The sequence below is a fragment of the Pinus tabuliformis genome, chromosome 1_2 (assembly GCF_031772625.1).
Source record: "Pinus tabuliformis cultivar Carrire ecotype Pingquan chromosome 1_2, CPIR1, whole genome shotgun sequence".
Classification (NCBI taxonomy): Eukaryota; Viridiplantae; Streptophyta; class Pinopsida; order Pinales; family Pinaceae; genus Pinus; species Pinus tabuliformis.
The window spans coordinates 88,904,965-88,921,229 of record NC_142298.1 but is presented as its reverse complement, the minus strand read 5'-3'; the positions used below and the strand labels follow the sequence as shown (position 1 = coordinate 88,921,229).

At 39.7% G+C, this 16,265-nt stretch overlaps 1 protein-coding gene across 1 annotated transcript in view; it reads right to left on the bottom strand.

Moving 5' to 3' along the window:
• The window catches only part of LOC149204581 (chloroplast protein FOR GROWTH AND FERTILITY 2-like), a 150,719-nt gene that overhangs the window by 122,747 nt on the left and 11,707 nt on the right, over positions 1 to 16,265 (bottom strand). The window lies entirely within an intron of this gene.

Here is a 16,265-nt window from a genome sequence, read left to right as displayed (position 1 = left end):
AGCTTCAAATTTTCAGGGCAAAATTTGAGCAACTCAAAATGAGGGAAGATGAAGATATTGTTGCATACTTTCAGCGTGTTGATGAAACAACAAATACATTGGAAGGTTTGGGAGAACCTGTTGAAACGAAAAATTGTTGTTCGAAAGATCCTCAGAACCTTGCCAGCAAGATTTAACCCTAAGGTATCTGTCTTGGAAGATAGATCGAATATGACCAATCTCAGCATAAATGAATTGCATGGAATTCTTACGGCATATGAAATGAGGATTGAAGAAGAGGATGGCACATCTCACTTAGAAACAACATTTGCCACATCCAAGAAGAATAGTAAGGACAAGCAGACTTAGAAAGCAAAAACTTGCAGTTGTAAGGATGAAGAAAAGGAAGAAGAGGAAGAAGAACTCTTAGATAAAGAATTCGCCTACTTCACGCGGAAAATGAGAACAGGTACAGGAAAATTCAAAGGTAAACTTCCATTAATATGTTTTGATTGTGGTGAGGTTGGGCATTTTGCAGCCAAATGTCCTCACAAAAATGAGGTTGTTACGAATGGAAAGAAAGGTCCTAGGAAGTTCAACAAGCAAGGCAAGAAGAAATGGTTTAAGAAAAGTTTCTTCACCAAAGAAGATAGTTCCTCATCCGAAGAAGACAGTGATAACGAAGAAGAATTCAACGGAAGAGTATTGTTTATGGCCAAGCACAATAAGCAAGAGGCACCTGACGAAGAAGGAGACAAAGAAGAAGAAATGATTGAGGTTGAATTTCAAAACGAAGTGATCAGGGTTATCAAAGAGCTCAAAGTCGAGAAGAAGCATGTCAACACTCTTGAAGATGAATTGAAGACAGAAAGAGAACATGTCCTCAACCTTAAAATCAAGGTTGAAGAATACAAGCGAATTGAAGAATCTCTCAAGAAAGAATTAAAGGAAAACAACAAGGAAAGAGAAGCATTGGAAGCTGAAATAGTTGCTCTACAAAAGGAAGTAAAAAATGGAAAAACTTTTCAAAACTACGCCAACAGTTCAAAGACTTTGGACGAACTCATCAGCAACCAACAATCATATAGCGACAAGACTAGTCTTGGTTACAAAGAAAAATTCAAAAAGAAGTCGAGTCCTTCTATGACAATTAAAGAAGATGGATATGAAAAATCTACCAAGCAAATAGATCTCTCAGCTAAATCAAGAGATCAAGACTCGCAGGAAGAACCTTGGAAGACAATTCCTCGAAGAAGATTTCCTCCCAAATACCAACCTATCTTTTATGGTCATTGTTATTCATGTGGAAGGTTTGGACATAGAGTTGCAGAATGTTGCATGTATGTTTGGAATGAATATAATTCCAGGAGATCCTTCAGAAATGGATATTCCAGAACTCAGCATAATATCAACAAATTTGATCATTTGAGAGATGATGTCAAATGTTACAAATGTAACAATTTTGGACATAAGGCTACGGATTGTGAAGTTCCAAACAGGTACAACTATTATCAGCAAAACCCTAGAAGAAAATTTGCAGGATCACGAGATAGACACCAAACAAAATCTTCTATGAATAACATTGAATGTTACAAATGTCATAACTATGGAAACATAGCTCGTAATTGTAGGTACAAGATGGAATCAACCATGAATGAAAGGCTTGACGACAAGAATAAGAAGGTTTGGAAAGGAAAACAGGTACACGATGAACAAGTACAAGATGAGCAAGAAAAGCAAGAAGGCAATAAGGTCCCAACAGTTATGCTTTCACAATTCGTAACAGATTGTGAGGAATCAGCAGCTGCTTCGGTTAATGACTCGAGTCAAGATGGCCCATTAGGTGACTCACTATTTTGAACAATCTGGCTTGTTGACTCCTTAATGTTTGTAGAGGAGGAGTCTATGTAGCAGTATATGGCACAAGTCTACGATTGACAGGAAGGTAGTTTGAACAAGATGGCAGTTTCATTACAGGTTCAGGGGGAGCAAAACAGTTGAAGGATTATAGGTTACCAGGAACAAGGCAAGATTAGTATGCAAAGGATATGCACAGGTTGAAGGAATCGATTTTGAAGAAACATTTGCTCCCGTTGCCAGAATGGAAGCTATCAGGATGTTTCTCGCTTATGCTTGCTCGAGAAAAATCAAGGTCTACCAAATGGATGTTAAGTTAGCTTTTCTAAATGGTGAATTTGAGGAAGAAGTCTACATTGAACAACCTGAAGGTTTTCTTCTCTCTGACAAAGAAGACTACGTATGCAGATTAAAGAAGGCTCTATATGGTCTCAAGCAAGCTCATAAGGCTTGGTATGCTTGTCTTGACGGATATCTACATCAACAAGGATTCAAGAAAGGAAGCGCTGACAGCAATCTTTATGTGAAAGTGGATCAAGATAACCTAACAATTATCGAAGTATATGTGGATGATATAATCTTTGGAAGCAGTGATGACAGATTAAGTAAAGACTTTGCCACAAAAATGCAAAGTGAGTTTGAAATGTCTATAATTGGTGAACTGAAATACTTTTTAGGGCTTTATATTTCTCAGCAGGATAAAGGAATATTCATATATCAAACCAAGTACATCAAAGAAATGTTCAAGAAATTCCAGATGGAAGATTGCAAGCCAGTCCTTACCCCCATGGTAACATGTTGCAAGTTAAGCTTAGAAAATTCGTCAAAGAATGTGGACCAAAGGTTGTATAAATCCATGATTGGCAGTCTCTTATATGTGACAGCCTCCCGACCTGATGTGATGTAGGCAGTTGGACAAATAGCAAGATTCCAAGCAGCACCAAAAGAATCTCATATTATTATCGTCAAAAGAATTCTTCGGTATCTTAAGGGCACAGCGGAATATGGTCTATGGTATCCCAAAGGAAATGATCTGGTCATCCAAGCTTATACAAATACAGATTGGGCAGGAAGTGTTGATGATCGTAGGAGTACCAATGGAGCAGCATTCGATCTAGGTGGTTGTCTTGTTTCATGGTTAAGTAAAAAGCAGTCTTCAATCTCGTTATCCACAGCAGAAGCAGCATATGTCGCAGCAGCAGCTTTTTGTACTCATGTTCTTTGGATGAAGCAAACTTTGCAAGATCTTCAAGTCAAGTTTGATGAGCCTATTCCCATCTTTTGTGATAACACCAATGCCATCAGTATCTCCAAGAATCCTGTGATGCATTCCAAAACGAAGCACATTCTAACTAAATATCATTTCGTTAGAGAGCGGGTCGCTAAAAAGAATATCAAGCTTGAATATGTTGGCACAAGGGAACAAATTGTTGACATCTTTACCAAACCATTACCTCGTGAAGCATTTGAGTATCTTCACCAAAAGCTTGGGATTCTCCAAAGTTTTCATTAGACTCTTTCTCTTATCCAGTTGAGTATAAAGGGGGAGTGGAGGTGTGTACAGGTCCGCAGGATGGTTGTTTTTCAGGGGGAGTTACCCTTTGTCATTGATGACAAAGGGGGAGAGAAGGTAGTAGGAAGAGGTGTCATGATCGCAAGGGGAGTACTTGTGTTGCCATCAATGCCAAAGGGGAGATTGTTGATCAATGATTGTCATTGATGTCAATCCAAGCAGCACCAAGGGCTACCCCAATCTTGCATGGGAATTTTGACTTGACAACTTACTCTATTCTGAGTCAAGGATCTTCTAGATGGATTCTACTCGTCGAGATGTTTCCATTGATATATGGCACGCCACGTAATTCTTCACAGTTTGAGAGATATTCGTGTTTGAAGTTAGTAACCCCAGTTAGTGGGCTAAAACCCTATGGGGTTGTGGCATGGCACTCATAATTGGTTGTGGTCATTGAATAGTCAATAATTAATAATGTTTTTTTTGCTCCTAAAATCCCTCCAACATTCACTTGTTGAGGACCCTCTCAACTCAAGACATTCATATAAATAGTGACCCTCATATCCTCCTCTAGTAGGGATTTTGTGGCTTCAAACAGGTCATTGTGGAATTTTCGCTATAACCTTTTTTTCTGCGAAGCTTCAGAAGCTGAAATTAAAGCCCATTTGAGCTGAAATCTTAACGAACCTCGTGACCGAATTTCAGATCTTGGTTCGCTATATTTTCGGAGATATGATCTGAGGAAGTTAGGGTTTCTGCAGGCTCTCGAATTCCATGTCAAACAAGTGGCATTGGGAAAATCGTCATAATTTTCTCTCTAAGCATTGGATTCAAATTTCGTAAATAGTCACAGAAAGAGTATGGACTGTAGTTTGTTGAGTACTGTTTTCAGGGCCGAAGGTCACAACAATGACACATGGCACTTCGTACAAGTTCGCGCTACTGAACCAGTCTATAATCAGGTCATCAAGGGAGATTGGGCATAACTCTTTCTTGAAGAATCCAATATTGATCAGACCTATGGGGTTGGAAAGAGGACACGAAGGGCTACCACAAGATGAAATTTCTGACCCTGGAGATCTGAAATTACATAGATACAACAGATTCAATATCAGGCTCCTAGAAGGCAAGAAAAAGCATGCATTCAAGGATCACTACAGTAAAGACCACACATCAATAGTCAAGCGTAAGTCTCCTACAGCAAGGTATGTATGATTAGTGTTTACATTTGAAATATGAGTATCATCTCTGACATATGTTTTTGTAGGACAACATAAGTACATACAGGGTCTCGATTATATCTCTATGTCTCTATATGTCACGGTTAGTTTTGATACCACATTTCGGATGTCCTATTCTTGATACTACACATTTGATGCTACATATTCTTGATGTTATACCAAGTGTGCTAAATCTATATGATGTTGTAAGTTCATGTTACTTGTCTTGTCATAATTGATAGAATAGTCTCTGTTGTTGTATTTAGAAATTGGTCCATCACAAGTCTAGGGTTTGTCATCTGTTTTTATTGTATATATCTTTACGTCAGTTTTGGATATAGTCTTGCATAGAGTCTAGCCCTATATCAAGAGTGGGAGACTTTGTCTACTGCTGCAACAAGTCAACAACAAAAGTGACAAGCACACTTCAGGTACGCATTGTAATTTTAATTTGTATTTATTCATTATTATGCACTTACATGTGTTTTGCAGGCAGAGGTAAGTTGAAGGGTATTTTGTTTTGTTTTGGGATTGGTTTCATCGGGCAAATTTTGCATGCAGTTAGAAGAAGATTCAAGTACAACTTCAAGCAAGAATTCAAGAGCAGAAGTATCAAATCAAAGGAAGCATTGCAGTGGGACATCCTTTGAAGACATGACAACCATCTGTATATTGTGAAGAAGTGTCAAGGCCAAGAATCATCATTGTAAAGTTGTGAAAGAGTCATTTGTAAAAGTGTCATCATTGGAAGAGTCATTATTGTAAAAGTGTCAACTTGCATAGAGTCGAAAAGGCATTATTGTGAGGTATAGGAGTCTCTGTTGGGATGATGTCATGGTTGGGTTGCAAGTCATAGTGTGATTGGGTGTTGGTCAAAATCATTGTAAATCATATTCTATCGTGGATCGTTGTCCTTGGTATGGGAATCCACACTTTTGTTTCATTTCAGTCATTATAGGGTGGCAGGGAGGTGCTAGGTTGGTGCATGAAATCGCCTACAGGTTGGAGCCTGTGAACAATTCAGGATGGTAGGTTGGTCTAGGATGTTGGGGCATCCATTTAGTTGACTACTGAAGAAACCAAGGCATTGGGGCGTCCTTCCAGTGGGAGCTGAAGAAGATTAAAGAATTTATTAAAAAAGCGTTCGGTGGTTTTCGACCCAGAGGGGGTTTTCCACCTAAAATTCTTGTGTGTACTGTGTTCTTTTATTTACTGTTATTACTGCATAAACATTAGCAATAATTGAAGATTAACTAATGCTCTGAAAAGATTTAAAAGTGCTAATTGCTAAGCAACACTGATTCACCCCCCCCCCCAAGTGTTTCCAACACAGAGTTGAGGTAAAGACAAAGCCCAAGCAAGAGTAAGAGGAGAAATCACTGATCAAGGACAAGATTCAATGGCCTCCACATCCTACTTCAAGCCTGATGATAAGCTTCATGATAAGTTTGATTATCATGCATGGAAGATGTCTCTTGATTTAACATTAGAAGAGCAAGATGTTATGGATTATGTGAAGGGAAAGATTTCGGAACCTCCTTCAAATGCAACAGCTACCACTAAGACAAAGTACAAGAAAGCTGAAGTCAAAGCCAAGAAAATGATTAGGGATTCTATTCATAAGCATTTAGTTGCTTACATCTCCGATTTGAACACATCAAAAGAGATATATGACAAGTTGGTTGGCATGTTCAAATCTAGCAATGCAAACCAAATTCTTTTCCTCAAGAACAAGCTGAAGGATATCAAGAAGGGAAGAAATGAAGATATTCAATCCTACTTCATGAGGATTACTAAGATCAAAAATGATCTTCTTTCAATTGGAGAAGCTATTGCTAATAGGGAGCTTACTATCATTGCCATTGGAGGACTCCCTCGTGAATGGTACGTGTTCAACACTACTATTCTTAACAATGACAGGATTCCAAGTTTTGAAGAATTGTTGACTAGATGTTCTCAAGAAGAAACAAGGATGATGGAACTAGATATGCCTTCAAATAGGAATGATCTTACTGCATTCTCTGCTCATGCTAAAAAGAAGAACAATGCGGGTTCAAAGAAGCAATGTCAAGGAAGGTCGGGTTTCAAAAATGGAAGTAAGGGAAGATGCTTCATTTGCAACAAGTTTGGCCACTACGCTAGGGAGTGTCCTAATAGAAGAGATACACCTCATGATGATGACAACCACATCAACAACAATTTCAGGGGCAACAACAATCAAAGGAATGGAAGATTCAACAACCGAGGAAAAAGGAATGCTCCCACTCCTCATCAAGGAAATGGTCGCCCTCCCAAGAGATAAAGAAACACCAGGTATGATGAATCTAATGTTGTTGATAACAAGCAAAAAGAATTTTATCTTATATCTTCCCTCTCCACTGCATCTCCTCCAGACACTTTGGGAAACAGGTTGATTGATAGTGGTGCCGCAAGGCACTTCACTAGGTATAAGGAAGCTCTTTCAAATTTGATTGAAAATAATACAAATTTGGAAATTATCCTTGGAGACAATGCCACCTATCCCGTGAAGAGAGTGCGGAATGTTACTCTTCAATTAAATCAAGGTAACACCATTCATCTACAAGAAGTACTATATGTACCCGATCTAAAGAAGAACTTGGTATCTATCTCGGCGATGGAGGACAAAGAATTCAAGGTGGCATTCGTCGATGGAAAGGTACATGTGTGGAATAAAAATTTCAAAGATGCATTTACACTTGGATTCAGCGTTGATAGCCTATATCAAGTTGGAGGAAGTCCATTGGGAGCTATGTCTTGCGACACATCACTTCAATACAAATTATGGCACCAGACGTTTGCTCATCTACATTATAAGGCTCTACCCAATGTGAGGAAGATGGTGACAAGTATGCCCGAATTTAAAGTAGAACACGAAGGTGTTTGTCAGGGGTGTGCCGAAGGAAAGCATACACGGGAACCATTCCCCTCAAGTGATAGCAAGACTACTGACATATTACAATTGATTCATTCCGATCTATCTGGTGCGATGCCCATGAACTCATTCAGAGGATATTTATATTATGCTATCTTTATGGATGATTTCTCTCGCAAGGCTTGGATATATTTCTTGAAGAAGAAGAACGAAGTATTCTCATGGTTCCATTCTTTCAAATATTTGGTCGAAAATCAAACTGGGAAGAAGATCAAAATATTGAGGACCTATAATGGAACCGAATATGAATCAAATGAGTTCAAAAATTATTGTAGAGAAGTTGGCATTAAGAGGGAGACTACTACTGCATATACTCCTGAGCAAAATGGTGTTGCTAAAAGAAAGAACCATTCCATAGTAGAAGCCACTCGTGCCATGCTTCATGATCAAAGTCTTCCGAAGTTCTTATGGGTCGAAGCTACAAACATCGTCGTGTATGTTCAAAATGGATGCCCTCATCAAGCGTTGGACTCCAAAACTCTCGAAGAAGTTTTCACCAGTAAGAAACCTGATGTTTCTCACTTTAGAATTTTTGGTAACCCGTATATTTTCATGTGCCGAAAGAAAGAGAAGCAAGTTGGATGCTTCTGGGAAGAAAGGAACATTTGTGGGCTATAGTGAAACTTCTAAGGCATATAGAATCTATGTGCCTAGTCAAAGAGAAGTGGAGATAAGTCATGATGTCATCTTCGATGAGGATACTGCCCTTGAAAAGATTAGTAACCTTCGTCTTCCAAGGAAGGACAAAAAAGCAAATTCAGGAAAGTAAGGAGAACCGCAGGATGAGCCAATGCCCAATGTTGAAGAACCAATGGATCCCACCGATCCACCCCCACATGAGCCCTCCTCCTCAAAAAGGAGACCCTCATGGCTTAGGGGGACTCTCAAAGATGTCGAGAGACATGTTGCACCTAGGCGGGCATTTCGTGAAAGGAAGAAGCCGAATAGGTACCAAGGGTACTTAACTGCAATGAGCACCATTGTTCAATCTAAGCCTTGCACATTCAAAGAAGTTGCAAAGCACCAAGTTTGGAAGGATGAGATGAATGAATAGTATGAGTCGATTATGAAGAATGATGTCTAGGATGTGGTCCCTAGACCCAAGGACAAATCCATTGTCAACTCGAAATGGCTCTACAAGATCAAGCATGGAGCTGATGGAAGTGTTGAAAAGTTCAAGGCCAGATTCGTTGCTTGAGGCTTCTCTCAAAAGGAAGGTGTAGATTACGATGAGATATTTGCACTGGTTGCCCGCTACACCAACATCCGTTCGATCATTGGCCTTGTTGCCTCGCAAGGATGGAATCTACACCAAATGGATGTCAAGACTGCCTTCTTGCATGCTTCACTTAAGGAGGAAGTCTTTAATCGAACAACCTGAGGGGTTCGAAGTTCAAGATCGTCAAACACATGTATGCAGGTTGAAGAAAGCCCTCTATGGGTTGAAGCCAGCACCGCGGATTTGGTATGAGAGGATCGATAACTATCTAATGAAGTTGAGATTTACAAGAAGTAAAGCTAATCTGAACCTTTACTTTAAGGTTGAGAATGATAGACCTCTCATCTTAGTACTCTATGTGGATGATCTCTTTCTAACAGGTGCAGACCCTCTTATTCATCAATGTAAGAGGGAGTTGGCTTCTGAATTCGAGATGAAGGACCTAGGATTGATGCATTACTTCCTAGGGTTGGAGGTCTGGCAAAAGCTAGGTGAGATTTTCATTTCTCAAGGAAAATATATTGTGAAGATACTTGAAAGATTTGGGATGGTGGACTACAAGTCTGTGACTACTTCGATGGAACTTAACTTCAAGAAGTTATGCGGAAGTGTTGTTGGGCCTGATTTGGGAAATCCTTCTAAGTATCGTCAACTCGTGGGGGCCCTGATGTTCTTGGTGAACTCCCGTCTGGACATATGTTTTGCAGTGAACACATTGAGTCAATTTATGGTCAAGCCTCATCACATACACTGGATTGCTGCTAAGAATCTCTTGAGATATCTTCAGGGCACAATCACCTATGCATTGAGATACACTGCCAGGAATGTGAGGCTCCATGGTTATTCTAATGTTGACTGGGTTCGCAATGTGGTGGATCGCAAAAGAACATCTGGAAGTTTCTTCTCTCTAGGTTCTGCTTCGATATCATGGATGAGTAGGAAGCAGAAGTTGGTTGCCTTGAGCACCACTGAGGCCGAATACATTGCTGCTAGTTTGGTCTCCTGTGAAGCTGTTTGGTTGAGGAAGCTCTTTAGTGAGTTGTTTAGACATGTGTTGGATACCACCATGATCTTTTGCGACAACCAGAGTGGGGTTCGTCTTTCTGAGAATCCTGTATTTCATGACTGCTCCAAGCATATTGATATCAGGTACCACTTTATCCAGGATATGGTACAACGGGGAGCAATAAGGCTCCAACACATTGGGACTGATGATTAGGTCGTCGATATTCTTACGAAGCCCCTAGGTAAGGTCAAATTATTAACCTTTCGTGAACGACTTGGAGTCGTGGAGAGACCCTCTTATGAGGGTCCCGTATGAGATGGATGTTGAGCTCTGGGAGCTCCGGGGGGCTTGGGGTACTTCTTGGAGCAATGAGTGACCATAGGGTGAGTGGTTCACCTTCCCCTAATGGTGCACGATGTACAGGGTGAGTGGTTCACCTTCCCCTGTGATACCCCATGGTGACATGTGCATAGGTTGAGTAGTTCACCTTCTCCTATGGCATATGAGCAAGATGAGTGGTTCACCTTCTCCTGTCGGCACATCCTACCCATGCAGTCCGAGACTCATGGGAAGTACCTCTCATCTGGCCAATGAGTAGGGAAATGAGGATAGGGACCATAGTACTACCAATGGACGCATCGTGTACTACCGTACTCCCTATGCTAGGATGTTGATATTGATCTAGGATCAATGGAAACTAACTTCGAGTCGGTTAAGAGTGGTATGACACACTCTCTATTATTGGAGACTGACTTCGGGTCAATGGAGAATGGTATGATACATTCTCGATCATTTCTTCTTTCTTCATGGTTCAGCAGAGTAGAGACAGTGATGGTACAGATTGTCAGACAATTTGGCAAGTGAAGTTCTCCCTAGTTGAGAGGGAGTGTTAATTTTGGCAACTAGGGCCAAACTTCACCTTGGACAGCTCATATGAGGCAACTCATATTTTTATTGGATTCCTCTCTCCAAGAGGTGTAGGATTGATCTAAAGATCATCTCATTCTGACATGTTCAAATGGAATTATGAATTTATTATGATTATGGACAAATTGTCAAGGTCGGCCAGCAAACTCATGTAGGCTCAAAAGCCCAACAGTCACATCTATTCATCCTCAAAGTTTGCATATAAATACAAGGTGCCTCCTCCACATTTGGACACTTCATTCACTACACACATATCTCTCTTCTTAATTGGGTATGGATTTCTGAGGCTTCTCTCTCTCCACACGTGCGAAGAAGGGATTGTTCTTTTGTTGTCCTTGCATTGACCAAGGTTGATCGAAAATTGCAGAAGGTTGTTTTGACCAACGTTGACCAGCCTTGACCATCTTGGAATGTGGTTTTGTGTGGGGTATTTCTGGTTGGGCGGGCCGCAGTTTTGGGCAAGAAATCCAAGGTTGTTTGACCTATGTTTGACCAGTGTTGACTATGTTAGGGTTTGTTGCAGCGTTGACTTTTGTTGACCATATTTGACTGGATTTTTTCAAACTGTTTTTGGGCTTATTTGACTTACTGTTGGAGGCTGAGTTGACCGAGTTTGACCAAGCTGTTTTGGAGGTCAAAATCTGCCCTGTTGACCAGCGTTGACTTTTTGGTTAGGGCTTTCTGTTTCTGTTGTTTGACTGATCAGATTTCACTATGATTGAGCAAGTTAAAATTGTATATTGTACTCTCTCTCTCTCTGTTGAACTTTTGAAGAATTATAAGAAGAATTGATCAAGGGTTTCCCCACATTGGGGTTTGTCCCTGGCTGGTGCCATATCTTGTGTCCTCTTGTCTTGGCTTGTCTTCTACTGTTATTGTTTATGTTCTATCTGCATTTTACTATCAAGTTGATGTGATTGCTAAACTGGATATTGATATTGGGCTAATAAAGAAATTGAAGTAAAATTGCTCTAAGCATAGAACCTACCATTGTTATCTAATATTAACACTGGTGTTATCACAAAGTATCACTATAGGGTTCGTCGGTCCTTCAAATAGGTCGGATGGCAGCTTCCTCAACCATATTGATTATCTGGTTACTTCACAGGCCACAACATATTCAGCCTCAGCACTACTCAAAGCAACTATGTCTTGCTTTCTACTCATCCATGAGACCATGGAGGATCCCAAACTGAAACATCCTCCCGCAATGCTCCTTCCATCTTGTTCAATGCCTCCCCGGCCGAAATCTGTATATCCAATCAGTTGGACATCATTTCTTCTATCATACTTCAGACAGTAGTGGATGATTCCTCGCAGATATCTCAGAATATGTTTTGTTTCTACCTAATGATCATGCTTCGGCTCCACTTGGAATTGACTGAGAACATTTACTAGAAAGCATAGGTTTGGTCAAGTATTCACCAAGTCATCAATGAGCCAATAAGTTGCCTATACTCCATCATGTCAAACCTTTTCAGCGTCTTGATAATGTACTTTCCTTGACCCAAATAAACTTCCTCAGGCCCTTACCAGACTTTTTAGTCCCAAATAGTAATGCATCAGCCCAAGATCCTTCATATCAAATTATGTTGCTAGTTGCTTCTTACATTCTTCAATTCGACCTTCTACACCAGTCAAGAGAAGATCATCTACATACAGAAGAATGATTATACGTTAACCATCTACAACCTTAATATAAAGGTTCAAATCAACAGAACTTTTTGTGAAGCCTATTCTTTGTAGGTATGCATCCATTCTAGCATGCCATGCCCTTGGTGTTTGCTTGAGGCCATATAATGCTTTCTTCAATCTGCAAACATATGCCTTCCTATCTTTAACTTTGAATCCCAAGGGTTTCTCTATATAGACTTCTTCATCTATTGTGCCATTCAAAAACACAGCCTTGACATCCATTTGATGGATGTTCCATCCCATCAATGCTATTAGAGAGACTAATGATCGAATCGTTGGATATCTTCTTGTTGGAGCAAATGTCTCTTCATAGTCGTGCCTTCAAATTGAGAGAAGCCCCTAGCCACAAATCTTGCTTTATACTTATCTATACTTCCATCAGCCGCATGTTTGATCTTATAGATCCACTTGGAAGTAACCACAGATTTGTCTTCGGGCCTAGGTACGATCTCCCAGACTCCATTCTTCATTATAGATTGATACTCTTCATTCATGGCATATTTCCATTCTTGATTATTTATAGCCTCTTCAAAAGTGGATGGTTCTGCTTCTATTAGTTTTATCATGTATGCAGCATACCCAGAATATCTCTTGGGTTTCTTGCTTTCTCTAAAAAAGCCTTTCGTTGCCTCATGACCTTTTGCATCGAGTAGAGTAGATTTCAACCAATTAGGCCATTTTCTTGTTTTAGGGATGACCACAAGTTGAACAAGCTCAGTGGGACCTTCTTCTTCATGGTGTGATTCTTCTTCCGCCTTGTCAACTTCCTCTTCAAATATCAGAAGTTCTTCATCATCAAAATCTATGGAAAGTTCCTTTGATTTCTTGAATGCTATGTTGTCATCAAATATGACATCACAACTAACTCTATGTGATGTCCATCTTGCATGTAGATCCTATAAGCTTTTGATGAGCTGCTATACCCAACAAATGTTCCCTTCATGCTGGAAGGATCCAGATTCTTTCTTTTGTCCTTTGGTATATGGATATATACAGGACACCCAAAGATCTGGAGATGATCTACAGATGGCTTCTTTCCAGTGAACACTTCTTCCAGAGTTTTATTGTCTAGATATCTGTGGGGACTTCGATTCTGAATGTAGACAGTTGTCTTCGTGGCTTCCCCCCACAAAAACTTAGGTAGATCCTGATCGTGTAACATTGCTTTTACACTTTCTTCAATGGATCTATTCTTCTGTTCTGCAACTCCATTTTGTTCAGGATTGTATGGGACTATCAGCTCCCTCTTAATCCTAGACTCCTTACAGAATGTTATAATCTCTTTGGATGTATATTCTCCTCCATTATCAGATCTTAGTATCTTGGTTCTTCTTTCTGTAAGGTTCTCCACTTTAGCTTTGAATTATTGAAATTTTGTAAATACTTCGTCCTTGGTTTTCATCAGTGTGGAAAAAGTCCCGAAAAAATCGGGATTTATTCCTAAAAACGCCATTTTTTCAGCGAAAGGATTAAATCGGCCGATTTTTTGGCGATTTTTTCATACTCCCGATTAAATCGCGAGTCGATCGAAAAATCGGCGTGGAAATTTTTTCGCTGATAAAATGCCGCAAATGGTTATAACTCGGTTTAGCTTTTGCGATTTGGTTTGTGCGTTTTTCATTGCGTTTGGAGAACCGAGAGAACAAGGGTTTGCATCGTGCAAGCGTGGAGAGGAGCCGGATTGAATCATTGATAGCATTCCAACTTCCAGTTCAACTGTCAACATTGCCGGTAGCGTAGATCCTCATCCAATGTTACAGTTAAATAATAAATCTTTCCTGTTTAATATTGAATATTTATTGCTTTTGATTTCTCACGGTTCACCATAAAATTTACGTCATACATTCCCTTGCATGATCAACCCACCAATCTGTCGTCTTCTGCTCACGATGCACCTGTGCAAATACCCTAAGGTTACCAAGTCTACCACAAAGATTTATGTCTCCACTCGTAGGGTCGCGGCTCTCTCTTTTGCATAAGTATAAGGAACTCTTCGGTTGGCTCATAATACTAAGAAGAGAAATAAGGAACTCTTCCATGATCTGCGAAAAATGACAAAGTGATACCTATGATATTCACAACTTGTAACGCTAATGTCTATGTCACACAGAACTTTCAGCTCATGAACATATGCTGCATAATGTAAAGTTGTTTGAACTTTGTACAGGGAAGGACTAGCTTTATTTGAAAATTATGGTTTAGTGTTGTCGGCCTTTGTTTTATTTCTGTGTCAAGCCTGTGATGTAATGGCAGAAAGTGGTGGCAAGTGATAAATAAGCTGCAGCTTGAGAAAATCAAAAAAAAATTATTGAATGAACTGTTTGAGTTGTCTGCTTCATCTACAAACATGAAAAACCTCTAGAAGTCCTTGGCTCTCAAACATGATGTGTACAATGATAATACTAAATAGTATTATAGTAGTGTTCACTGTTTATCTGTTTAATAATTAATTAGACAGAACTGATCATGGCAGTTAAATAACCAGTTTTGAACCCACAACTAATTGAAAAAGTACTAGAAGCCTGAAATGGAAGTATTTAAAAAAAAAGTTAAAACACAGTTGGATTATTGTCAATGGGTTCATAGATGCCTAGCCCATTGTGGTGAAGATAGTGGCATGTCAAACAGTCAAAGTTAATAACCTCAAAAAAAAATTAAAAATTGCAAAAAAATTAAAAAACATTACAGTAGCAGAGGGTAGCCTTAGAAGGCTTGTGGCTTCATAGAGAGACTAGGAAAGGTCTGCAGCCCTCAAAAATTCCCAAAAAAAATTGATAACTTAGGCCACCAAGGAGGAGGAGGGCTTGCCCTTTAAAAAATTAATTTGTTTCTCTTCTTATGAGGCCATATCCACCTGTAAAAACTTGTTTAAGAGATCTACGCCCTACCCTTCAAATCTGCAAGCAAACAGTGAAGTAAAATCCCAAATATATATTCACAAAATATTAAAATAAATAAAAAATATATACACAAGGGCTGAAAATTGAAATCACAGTGACAGTACCACTTTCATGCATTCTTTCCATTCAAAGAAAATGGGAAAACAGTGAAGTAAAATCCCAAATATATATTCACAAAATAAATAAAAAATATATACACAAGGGCTGAAAATTGAAATCACAGTGACAGTACCACTTTCTTTGCATTCTTTTCATTGCTAATTTGCTACTATTTTAATTTTTGATGGATCATTGCTAATTGAAGTTGTTTCAATTTTTTTTGTGCCCAGGTTTAAACTTTAAATTCCGGCTCAAAGTTTAAAACAAAATGCCGAGGATTTTGGATTCTATGTGGGAGTTTGGTGAGCCTGATGCTACACCCGAAACTGGGGGGGTCAATAGAATGTATTTGACTTGCAAGTTGTGTGGCAAGCATATGTCAGGAGGCATCAACAGATTAAAATTCCATTTGGGGCAAATTCCGGGGCAAAATGTTGAACTTTGCAAAAACACAACTCCAGAAATCATCCGACGGGCCATTCAATCATTGATGGATAAAGAGGAGGGAAAAGAGACCAGGGCAGCAATAACAAAACAACTTGTAGGGGGCTCAAGAGTGGGGGGAATTGAGAGTGGCAGTGCTTCTACAGCAGCATCACCTTCCTCACCCATGGGTACTCATCCTTCTATCTCATCTTTTTTTGTTCCTAGAACAACAACTGGTTCACAACCTGGGATCAGATCATCAATGAAAAGAAAGGAAAAGGCAGAAGCTGACAAGTTGGTCAGTAGGTGTCTTCTATGGAGTGATGTTCTTTTCAACATTGCCAAGACAAACCCATTCTACCAGCCTATGTTTGATGTTGTTGCTGTCGTTGGCCCGGGGTACAAAGCCCCCACCTTTACAGAATTGAGAAGGCCTCTTCTTCAAGATGAAAAGACTGAGTGCACTGCTAG